A 12,621-nucleotide genomic window follows, 5' to 3' on the forward strand; every position below is an offset into this window, starting at 1 on the left:
ACACCCAAGTGGGCACCCTAAGGAATAAATGGGAAATACATGGATGACAGGTAGCTTCTAAAATCCGTGCTTTTTACATGTTCATCTAATAAACTGTATTTAGCTGAAAGAATGCATTGTTTCTCTACCTTAAGCAACGGAAAGCTAGAGTTACATTCTTGTTACACCTTATTATTTGTTGGTTTTGTTTTGTTGTGTGGTTTTGTTTTTTCAGACTGCTTCTGCCAGACAAGTTTGCTGCTTTAGGTCCAGCTGTTTAAACATTATTTTGCAGATGCCCTTGATCTGAACTGGTTCTAGATGCTCAGCAGTCCTGAAAGCACTTCTGCAAGTCCTTCAGTTCTCACAGGAGTTAGTGGCATGCATCTGCATCCCAATAACATTTTAAATACATTTGCATTCTCCATTTGTTAAAAGGAAATACCAGGCATACACAGCTTAAAAATGGTGATTTATTACAGTTCCTGGATCTTTTTTTGGTTGCAGACTAGCAAGGAAGGGATGCCATCCAGAGGGCCCTTTACAGGCTTGAGGGGTGGGCCTGTGCGAACCTCCTGAAGTTCAACAAGGCCAACCGCAAGGTCCTGCACATGGGTCAGGGCAACCCCAAGCACAAATACAGGCTGGGCAACGACTGGATTGAGAGCAGCCTGGGCGACGACTGGATTGAGAGCAGCCTGGAAGAGAAGGACTTGGGGGTATTAGTGGATGAAAACCTGAATATGAGCCAGCACTGTGCACTTGCAGCCCAGAAAGCCAGCCGCATTCTGGGCTGCGTCAAAAGTGTGGCTAGCAGGTTGAGGGAGTTGATTCTGCCCCTCTGCTCTCCTGAAACCCCACCTGCAGTACTGCATTCAGCTCTGGGGCCCCCAACATAAGAAGGACATGGACTGTTGGAGCAAGTCCAGAGGAGGGCTGGAGCACCTCTCCTGTGAAGAGAGGCTGAGGGAGCTAGGGTTGTTCAGCCTGGAGAAGAGAAGGCTCCAGGGAGACCTTACAGCAGCCTTCCAGTACCTAAAGAGGGCCTACAAGAAAACCAGAGAGGGACTTTTTACAAGGGCTTGTAGTGATAGGACAAGGGGTAATGGCTTTAAAGAGGGTAGACTTAGAGTGGATATAAGGAAGGAGCTCTTCACTGTGATGGTGGTGAGGCACTGGAACAGGTTGCCCAGAGAGGTTGTGGCTGCCCTATCCCTGGAAGTGTTCGAGGCCAGGTTGGATGGGGCTTGAGCAGCCTGGTCTAGTGGAAGGTGTCCCTGCCCACGGCAGGGGCGTTGGAACTAGATGATCTTTAAGGTCCTTTCTAACCCAAACCATTCTATGATTCTATGAATTACTTTTACAAATGGTGCACAGTTGTAGACCAGAGGTAAGTTGTTAGTACACGTGTAGGATGTGTCCAGCTTTTATAATCTGGTAAATTGCCTTTTTCCTAAATGATTCTTTTTCCAACTTGGTTGACTAGCGTCTCTTTAGAATTCTTGAACTATACCAAAGTCATCAATATAATGTAAGATTTTAAAATAATTTTTCTTCAGAAAGGTTCTAATCTTCAGGAGATACATAAATGAAGCTTTTAGGTTGCGTAGTGTTACTCATGCTGTCTAGAGGTTTAAAGAAAGGGCATGGAATGGAATGCAAAACATGCTGAAGAGAATTTTTAGTACTCTAGGATGTTTTGTAGTTGTTTCAGAAATCTTTTACTGTCTTCAGCAGAGCACATCAGCACTAAGCTTCTGGTGTGAACAAATGTTACAAATTCTTCTGAGCACATACTCAGTACATATTCTTCCTTCAATTTGTGAAATAAAGTTAAGTTTTGAGCAGGATCCAAGCATTTTCCTCACCTGAGGAATTAACATGTTTAACGAATTGTGGAAAGTGTGTGTAACTTGAACTCTACTCTTGTATGCATTGTACTGACTTCAAAGTGAACAAAAATTCTGTAAACAATCACTAAGTGTTGAGAATCTTGCCCTATTAAATACCTTCCTTGAGTAGATGATTGAGATTATTTACTGCAGTTGTGACTTTTTCTGCTTATGCCACCACTCCAAAGGAGTGTCCATGATACACAGCTACACCTGGTATCCCAAGGCCTTCTCTTAGGCAGTGGTGTCTCAGATTGATGGATTTGTTTCAAAATGGTTTTTGATTTCTCAGGGAAACGTCACCATTGTGGTCACTAACCTTTCTCACTTGGTTTAATACCCTTGCGGAACAGCATAAAGAGATGATGCTATTGTGAACATACTTGTCTTTGGATTTCGGGACTATTTCACCCACATACGTAATTTTATTGGACTGCTGGCAGTGTGCTCATCAGTAAAGTGCAGACTTTACTTACCCAATTAACTACACGTGAAGTGCAACTTATTGTGTCAATACTACTTTTTTTTTAAGGAAAAGTTAAATGTTTACTTTAACAGCTGTTTGCAAATCCTTAGTGTTACTTTACTTTTTTTTTTTCTTCCAGGCAAGATAGCAACTAACTAGCTCTGGTATGTATTCTAGATGAAGGAATGAATTTTTCCAAGAAGCCTGAGTAAGTTCTGTCCATGAGATTAATGTCTAATGCTGCCAAACACTGCTTCTGAACATCCTCACCTGAAATGCAATGACTTCGTAAAACACGCATTTATGCTCTGAACCAATAAACTACAGGGAAAAGGCTATCACCTGTGTCTTAAATACCGTTTGTAAGTAATCTTCCAGAACAGCACTGTGCTTGAACCTCGGCCATGGCTCCGCAACTCCCCCGTGCCAAGTGTGGGGATGGGCAATCCTTTAAAAATAGTATTCAACTAATTAACTGTTAAAGAATTAGCATACGCTGCTCCATCACTCTGCAGGTATTTTATCTGTTTCAAGGGAGAGGAGAGGAAAAAAACAGCGACGCGGAAGGTAGAACCGAAGCCGTTCTAAAACCGGAGTCGGTACGGCGCGACCCCACTTCCCGCCCAGTGCCGCCTGAGGGGAGCGGCGCGGCCCGCCCAGCCTTAGGCCCTCCACGTCTTCCTCACAGCCCGCGGGCGGCCGAGGCCGCGGCGGCAGGTTCGTCCCGGCGGGCAGCCGCACGCCCGGCGGTAGGGAAACCTCCTGGGCTGTGGGGATACCGGCACGGCCGGCGGGAAGCGGCGGCCCCGCCTTCAGGGGCAGCGAGCGGAGAGAGGGGCTTCCCGCGAAGCCGGGTGGTGGCAGGGCAGTCGGCGGGGCCGGGTGTCGGGCACCGACTGCCTCACGGCGCTGCCGGGGGAGCGGACGGCGCTGGGCTCCCTCCCCGGGGCGGGCCGAGCTGCCAGCTGCGGCCCCTCGTCTCAGCGGCTGCCGGGGTTGGGGAGGCCTTCCTGGGGTGCGGGCTCATCGCTGTCGGGCCGGCGCTCTGCAGCCGTGTGCCGCCTCCCCCGTCGCAGGCGGCCGGCCCGCCCTGCCGGCCGGGCGACCGGTGAGGAGGCCATCGGGCCCAGAGCTGAGCGGGCCTGAGCTCCGCTGCCCTCAACGCGGGCCCCCGCACCCCCAAGGGCAGCCGGCGCCGTGCCGCGGTCTCGGTCTCGCCCGACCGGGCCTTCCCAGCGGGCAGTGTTCTTTTCTGAGATGGCGACAGCAGCTGACCCCTGCCCTCATCTCTCCTCAGGCGTTTCTGTGGGGCCGCCACCTCGGGGTACCCCACGGCCTCCGGGGGGGGCTCCGGCCACTTCTGCCCCAGAAAACCAGCCCTCGCGTGGTCCTGGAGCACAGCCCCGCAGGCCCGGGTGGCGGCAGGGGACCTTCGCCCAGGCTTCCGACGAGAACCCTCGGCAGCTGCGCCCCTTGGCCATAAATGTCCCCTGTCCTGTGTCCCATGCCCTCGGTCACCCTTCTGGGGTACAAAGTGCTGGGGATGGCAGGTACGGGCGGTGCCGTGTGGACACCACGCTGCTGTGCTGTAGTGGTTGGGGGTGAAAAAAACAGGGATCTCTACATGGTGGTGACCGAGGTTTGGTTTGGTTACTCCTGGGGCATTCGTGAGGAAGCTCCCAATGCCACATTACAGTAAGCGGACATGGGTGGGTGGGCACCCTGGGTGCAGGGGTGCACAGCCTCTGTCCTGCCGCAGCTGCCCTGGAGAGCTGGTGTGCCCTGCAGAGGTCACCAGGGGGTCCCGCCTGGGGAAGGCCTGGCCACGAGCCCCCAGTGCGTGCAGCCCCGTACTCGCCAGCTTGGGCCCCTTCCAGCTCCGATGTTTAGGCAGGCCATCCGTTTCCATATGCATTTTTAAATTCTTTTCAAGGCAGCATTGTTTCATTTTTGGTGCCTCGCGGGTATTCCCAAGAACCGTAGCCATGGTAGGAAACAGACTTTACCGAAAGTGTTTTTAAGAGGTGGGCCTGCTTTTCTGTATTTTCTCACACAGTGTAATGAAGCTAGTCCTTCCTCTTTCGGTAGTAATGTAGTTTGCATAAATGGGTAGAGTTACTTAACTGTTTTTTAACCACCCTGTCTACATCAGAGATGAAATTGCTAGTTTAATTTTTATTAAAATTAAAAAATAGTTTCTTGTCATGGGAAATGCACTCTTCTTTAGAATGTATTTCTTTGTGGTATTTACTCTGCAACTCTCTAACCAATTTATTTGCCTCATGGAGATTCTTATTAGAAATTTCAAATGCTAGTGGAAAATGCAATATGAATAACAGTTCTTTGGTTTCCCCCCCCCCCCTCTTTGATTGAAGGGCTTTCATCTGGCTGGTCTCCCTGCTGCTTTCTTCCCTTGTGTGATTTGTTGCTGTGCAAATTGGTGGTAGGCATTAAGCATCAGTATGGAAAAATGTGTTCATCTTTGGAGTGGTGTTTTCTGCCCCAGGAACTATTCCGATTTACCTACAACAGACTTCTGAAGTCATATGATGTTTCCCATTCACTGGAGATTCCTTAAGTGTGGCATCACACTGGACAAATAGCTAACAGTATTCAGTATCAGCAGTTCTCTTCTGGCAACATACTTTCTCAAGAGTTAGGTTTAATAATATAAAATAAAATGATTGCAGCCTTAAAGCAAATAATAAAACTTAGGAACTTTAATTTTTACATTTTATTCTATAATGCAAATTGGAGGTCAAACACAGCTAATAGGGTTAACCCTGTCAATTAACCCTGTCAATTAACCCTTAAACTTTCTTCCATAGGAAGGGCTACCTCTTGGAAAGAAAGAGGATTTAAAACAAAGTAGTTTATATTTCATTTATCACAGCTCTTCATTAAAACTTAGTATTAGAGCAAACACCTTTCAACCATATATTTAGAAGTTTTCATGAGTTACTGTTATTACTGCCTGCCAGTTTTCTTCAACTTAGGACACCGTAGCTCTTTCTGTAAAGATCAAAGTGATTAAACGATAATAAACTTTCCAAACTGCCTTTTGCTTAAGGATGTAGAATGAAATATTAGATTTGACCTTTAAAAGTGTTTTTTCCCTGTATCTAAATTCTGTCTAAATGAGAGCACAAAATTAGTAGAGTAAGGTAAGTTTTCTGAGAAGTGGGTTGCAGTGTCATATGGTAGCCTTTGATATCATGATAAGTTGTCTTGTGACTGCTATATAAAATGTCAGATGAGTGACTATGGTTGAGTGCAAAAGCAACAGCTTGTTTCACTGACCTGGAATTGCATGCATAGCATTCTGTGATACTTGCCCTGTAATTACCATTTTATGCCAGAAAAGTAATCTTTAATAACTCAAACAGTAAATGTCCTTTATGGGTAGCCTCTTATAATTCAGGTAATATGTGCAAAATGATAAGGAGGTGGTTTTCTTTCAAGAGATTGATTTCTGATGTTAAACCAAGAGAAAAAGATATTATTTTTATCTTCAGTTTCCAAATAACAAGTGAAAGCTTTGATGTGTATTCCAAAAATCTTTCCAAAATCCTCTTGCTTTGGGGAAAAGGTGACCAACACTGATTTTGATTAGTGTATATTTCTCCATACTAATGAATTATATACTTGATGCCACTGGAGTTTTGTCAGCTTTTTGACAGATACATGTGCATGTCTTGTGTGGAGACATGATTGCGTCTGTAGCATGCAAAGTATGAAGTCAGTCAGAGTGCCCTAAGCATTTCCTGTGCGACCAAGATGAAGACTGTGTTATGATAACTATACCAATTATTAGATTACATTAATAAAGATTCAGTTATAGAGGTGCCTGAGATGGTCAACACCTCTGTATGTTGACCATCTTTGCACGTTTACCGTAGTTAGAGTATTTTAAGTGATACCATCTATTTATAAAATTGGTCTGTGCCTCTGATTTTCAGTTGGTCACCAAAGACACACCCCCACCACCCCCCCCGTACCCTGGTAATATACTACCATGCTCACTAGTTTCACTAATTCAAGATCTAAAGGTTCATGCTCCTTCGATTTTTAAAGGAGGTGTCAGATGCTTAAGTGCCTCTTGAAAGAAGCCATGGCAACTCTGTTGTTCTTGATCTAGAGCAGTGGTTTCCAACAAGTAAGCTCAGCCTCCCCTTCAGAGGTTCACCTACATCAAAAGCAAGGTTTAGAGGACAAGCAAGTTTTCCTCTGACATTTTCTGCTACTTTTATTTCGAGACGTGCAGGGTCCTAAATCAGGCTTTAAGTAGTAGAAATTACCTTTTTTCCTTTTAATTTTAGGGACCAGTTTAACATATCTCCTTTTAATTATGTAACTAATTCAGTGGGTGAACATTAGCTTATCACGTTTAGCGCAACCAACTTAAAGACAAAACACAGTAACAGCTAGTCCTAAAAAAGCATATTTGTTTGTGTATTCTCTTTGAATTATTTGCATGCCTTTTTGTTCAGGGTATTCATACAAAATTTTAGAATCAGAAGATACTCTAACATGTCTTTTCCTTATTTTACTGCTTTTTATGACCAGAAGCATTTGCTGTTTTAGTCCCATGACTGTATCTGTAGTTGAGCTTGGAAAAGTCATCATTTCAAATGGGAGTCTGTGGACTTCCACTATGTTTGTCTCCATGATGGTTAAAACAAGTGGCAATTAATTTTTATAAATAATACCCCCACCTATTTGCAAATAAAGTTTTAAAAAAATCACATTTTGAAAATCATACAGGTTTTTGTAAAAGTTAACGTGAGCTCTGCAGGTGTTCTCAAAAGACTGATTACAAGACCCCCATTTTTACTGTGTCACCTGAAAACCATTCTTGCAGGCATAAATTTCAGCTTGAAGTGAAATCAGTTTTGAAAGAGGAAGGGCAGTCTTTTCAAATACATGTTTCTGTGCTCTGCCAAAGCTAAAATAGGTATCTGTGTGGAGAATTGGTTCATAGAAATAGAGAAATAATGTAATCTGGGCCAGCTGCATATGTTGAAGTTAGTGCATAAAATTGTTTGACCCAGTGCTTGTTCTAACCAGAAAGTATTTTATCCATGTGTTCTTGGAATATGGTCCTTACCTGCAGTAGCTTGTAGTAGCTTGCTCTTCTGTGATTTCCCTGATGAGTTTTTTTTACTTGTTCTTGCTGAAGATTGTAGCAGTATGAAGCAATGCCAACTCTCCTGTCTGTTGCTTTTCTTAATGGCTTTCAACCCTGTTGCAATAAACAGTTGTTAACGTTATTTATCTTGTTTTTATTAGGAATAGGTAGTATTCTTTGCCCTGCCATAGAGCTATGGATAAGCGAGAAGACAGCAGAGCCTCAGATCACGGTAATGTTTTTCACAAAGTATTTTCAGTCTCTCAGTGTGTAAAAAAAGATAATCCTCTGATGCTATAATTTCAACCTGTCCCACTTTTTAGGGTGGGAAACTCTAAAAGTTTATAGAGTGGTGGGTTTTGGTGGGGTTTTTTTGAGTTGCTAGAGACTTAACTTTTCTAGCAAAGCAAGAAACTCTTCATGTTTATTAAATACACACAGAAAGCAAAGAACAGAAGAGGAAACATTGGTAGAAAATGTCTGAAGAGTATAGAATCTCCACTGCGCAACCTCCTTCACTCTCACTTTTTGTACAGCAATTCCTAAAAGAAAAGCCCTCCTTGATAGTCCTCCAGAAGGCATGTGACTTCTTGCTGAGAAAAAAGTGACTAAGTTTTTTTTCAATATATTCCTTTAAGAAAAGCACAGAGGAAAAAATAGAAGAAGTAGCAAACGTTCTGCTTTTGTCTGTATTTTTCTAGTGGATGAATTTCTAGAAGATGTTATAAAATATATGCAGTCTGTACAGAAGCAGTTAAAGTTTAGTTCTGGCAAAATAGCTTAGAAATGTTCTATGCTGGCAGCTTGCAGGCAATCTGCTGGAAATGTGAATCAGTGAACATATACACATAGGATCACGGTGCCTGTGCAAATTATGATGTGTTGTTACTAATTGAAGAGGAGGAGCTGCTGCCTTAGTTGATTTTGTCAGTGAAGAGTTAGATACATCCAAACTTATTTGATTTTTATTCATAACATTTGATGACTATGTGTGTTATCATTAATTGATAGAAAACTCCTGAATAAGCTGTTGTGGCCATTGCTTAAAAAGCATTTGGCTTTCCTGGGAAGATATTTGGGTCAGTAGTATGTGACTATTAAACTTATATTGTATGTGCCTTCAAAAACATTTTCATATACTGAAGACTACAGGTACCTAGTTTAGTAGAAAAATAATCCTTGAGTAGTAACACTTGACTTTCAATTCCTTGTTCCATAGTAAGTGTTCCAGCATACATGTTTATTTTTACATTTCCTTTTGCTATTGTTTCCAAACTTGAATGTATGGTGTGGTGAGGAAGTAAAAGAAGTGACAACTTTCCTGACTTGATTTTCTAATTGGTAAGTCACTAGATGGTGCCATTTCACTTCTCTGGAATCAGAAACTGTCTTACATATTATTTTTAGTAATAGTTGTTAATTATGTTTTTAAAAGAAAACAAAATAATTGGACTTTTGAGTTCTTTTTTGGAACTATGTTTTTTTTCTGAGACTATGCAATATATATGTTTTGCTCAAATAAAACTAATTCATTAATGAAAATGTGCAAAATTTCCAAGTTCTGTTCTTTTAAATTGTCATAAACTTGTAGTTTTACATTCATTTACATATATTTTACTGACTTTGATAATAAGACCTGATTTGATAAAAATGCACATTTTAAATGTAGATTTGTTTGAGGGTCTTTTTTCCTTCCTGAGGTCTAGGTAAGTATCTGCAGCTAATGTGAATTATAATACAGTTCACTGCAGTTGAGGTATAGCCATTTTCATCCACGGACAATTGCTCTATATTTCTCTATGACTGTACTAAAAACTGAAAAGGAGAGAGTTAACAGTGGCTCATTTATATATCTTACTGTAGTTCTGCAATACCACAGAAACAACTATGTGCAGTTTCATGTAACAGGCTAAAAGTTGTCTGGGGAACTTTTGTTTCATAATTTCACATTAAAAAGCTACATGGTAATTTAGTGTATTGTCACAACTCATGTGCTGATTAAGAGTTAGGTACAAGTGATGGGTATTATTTCCACGTTTAACCACATGCTTTTCTATTTAGCTGGTCAAAAATAGGAAGGCTTGCAAAACCATTTTTTCAAAATGGCTTTGACACTTTTTTTGTAATAGCTCAAATTGTGAGAATGGCAGGGTAGAACTTAACATTCACAGGAATGCTTTTTATTAATAAAATTACTTATTTTGAATGATCCTAGTATCAGGAGTTGATTTGCTAGCCAGAAGTCTTTTCTCGGTGAGGAATGATGTTCTAAAACCGTAGTTGCTATATTGTGGTAGAAAGTCTTTTTATGAGTGGACAAGGTACAATGAGTTAGGTTAGTTACAGAACAACTTTATAAATTTCAGAAAAAGTAGTGAATACATAAATTGTCTAAAGCTATGCAGTAAGTGGGTTACGATTCTAGATTAGAATGTGGGCAGAGCCTCTGGGACGGTCAAGAAAGGCTTTTAATATAATCAAATCGTCTAAAACTGGTACTACCAAAACATTTAACTGGTTGTGTGAGCTGCTTGGTTCCCTGAGGCTTTCAAGCCACCATTTCTTTCTTACTTCTTACTTATTCTGTGAAGAGCCAAGCATGTAATAAACGTTCATGTTAAAGAAATGGAGACTTCAGCGTATCCTGGTGCTGGATACTTAGTCGTGTCACCCTGCACTGCTCTTGGCAGTTGGATACAGCCACTCCAAGTGTTGTACAGCCATGTAAGGCCATCCAGCAGTCACCGGTGGTTTTTCATCAACTCTGAAAAATGAACATGGGGGGAAATTTTGTATGTGTCTTACAAAGTCTTCTGTTTGCTTTTGTGGAGCTTAATTAAAGTACAGGGAATTTGAAATCTATCTGTAAACATTTATGTGTTGAATAGGCAGCCAAAACTGAAACAAGGTGTCAGATTTTACTTTTCTGTAATGTTCCTGATTATCTGGCATTTTTGAAATATAGAACATATAAATATTGCCTTCTTTTAAAGAGGCCTGTGGGGTAGGTTAAGCTCCAGTTTACATTTTCTAGTGATGAAGAAAAATGTTTGTGTTTTTTTAGGTAGAAGGACAAACAAGGAAAATAAAATAAAGTGAAAGTTAATAAGATTTGACTATTCCTTGCAAGGCAGTAATAGAAACCTTGCAGTGTCTTTTTAAATTTTTATGTCCCAAGCTGTATTTGTGGTTTAAAAAAACCCACACCACAATTAATTCATAAACCGATTTTTCAAAATATACTCTATGCGTAAAAATAACTATTTACAGTTTTCTTGCAGAATTTCAGAAAATTTGATTACTTGGAAATAATAACTTGAAAATAATAAAAAAGCAATGACTGGTAGTGGTGCTGGTTGTTCTGAGCCACCTGATGGCATTGGGTTTCATGAGTTCACCAATCAGTTTCATTTCCTTAAGGTCTTGACAGTAGGAGAAGTAGAAAGTGGGGCAGATTATCAGGCCACTATAAAATGAGCAGAGGTACACACTGATGATTTATTTGTAGTGTGAAAGTTGAGGGCAATATTCCACCCAGCATTTTTCCAATTCTGAGTATCCAGCTACTCAGCCATGGGACACAATTGATTTTCCCATTGTCTTTGTAGTTTGCTGTGTTCCTTCACTTTGGGGTTACTGGGTCTGCTGATCCTGAGTGCTAAAATGGTTGAAACTCTGGGGCAGACAGCTGCAGCTAACACACTGCATATTACAGGACTCTGGGTTTTTTTAAAAGCTCTGGTTTATTTAAAATGACACCTTTTCATTTTACTTCCCTAGCAGTTTGACACCAACTATCTCTTCTCATGTGAAGAACTCTGGATTTACTTACTTCCTGCTACTTTATTTTTATTTTTGCAGACTTTTCTGCATCCTCACTATGAAGGTAGCATACTGCCATTCTTTATTACCCTGATCCTCATGGGGACTTAGACTTTCTTCACTGCAGGTGGCTCCCTTCAAAATCTGAAACGCTGCTTGTTATGCAGGGACAGTGACTTCCTTTTAGCTCATCAGCATCCCAGATAGTGCCTAATATCCTCTATAATCTCTCTACACATTTAGAGCAACTGATGCCTTCTTGAATTTAGGGGGAGGAAAAAACCTGTATTTGTTTACTACATAACTTGGCTTTTGTCCGGCAGCTGTTTGAAATGCACAATTCAAACCTCCTCATGGATACCACACATCTGAGAACTTACTAGTTCACTTGCAGCTTTCTGCAGTAGTAAGACAAATGATTCAATGTTAGATACGTATGTTTAACTATGGGTAAGAGATTTAAAGCTGATGACTAGGTCTTAAACTTAGATGAGAATTAATATATTGATCTTGCTATAGAATTAATGAAAATAACATTTTCCTTCAACACAGTAAGCTTTGCAATAGCAAAACAACTCCATTTTCTTCCTCAATTTTAGCTGAAGTCAAGAAGCCTTTTTTTTTTTAAATCTTCTATATTTAATACACTTTCTCAGAAGTTAAAATTTGCTTTTGTTGGTCATTAGGTTTTAGGTGTATATATTAAAAGTAATCCTTTAGGGTTTGTTTGCATACAATAGATATGACAAATGCAGAACTTTTTGTGACTTGGTGCTTCTCAGTGCTTCCTGAGTAAATTTTGAAATACGCTTAGTCATGCAAGATGTATTGTACCCCTACACTGTTCACAGTGGACAAAATGTAAAAGTAAGATATTTATCATGATCCCACTGTATACACCTTCTAGCAGAATAGTCTTGTGACTATTAATTGTGACTTAATTGTCATATACTTTTTTTTAACCACAAATACAGCTTGGTCAACCAGTTCGGACAAAGTTGTACCAACCTGACTTCAAACTTTGTTATATAAACTATGATAGGATGTCCTGAAGTAAGTTCTCCTTTCTGAAGAAAAAAAGAAAACCTGGTAGCTGCTATTTTGATAACCTCTTCCTGAGAGGAGAAATTCTTGACTAAACCAGGAAGTAGGGCAGTCAGTAAAGCACCGCTGTGAGGATATTCATATTTGCTTACAAGAAGTGAATACTCCTGAGTTTGGACTTGAGAATAATCTGCTTGAGAATAGTCATGCTGTAGGTGCACTGTAACACAAAGGAATGGGTTTCCTTATATCACAAGGAAATGGAAGGAGAGCTCTATAACCCTTGTGGC

The sequence above is a fragment of the Buteo buteo genome, chromosome 13 (genome assembly GCF_964188355.1).
Source record: "Buteo buteo chromosome 13, bButBut1.hap1.1, whole genome shotgun sequence".
NCBI lineage: Eukaryota > Metazoa > Chordata > Aves > Accipitriformes > Accipitridae > Buteo > Buteo buteo.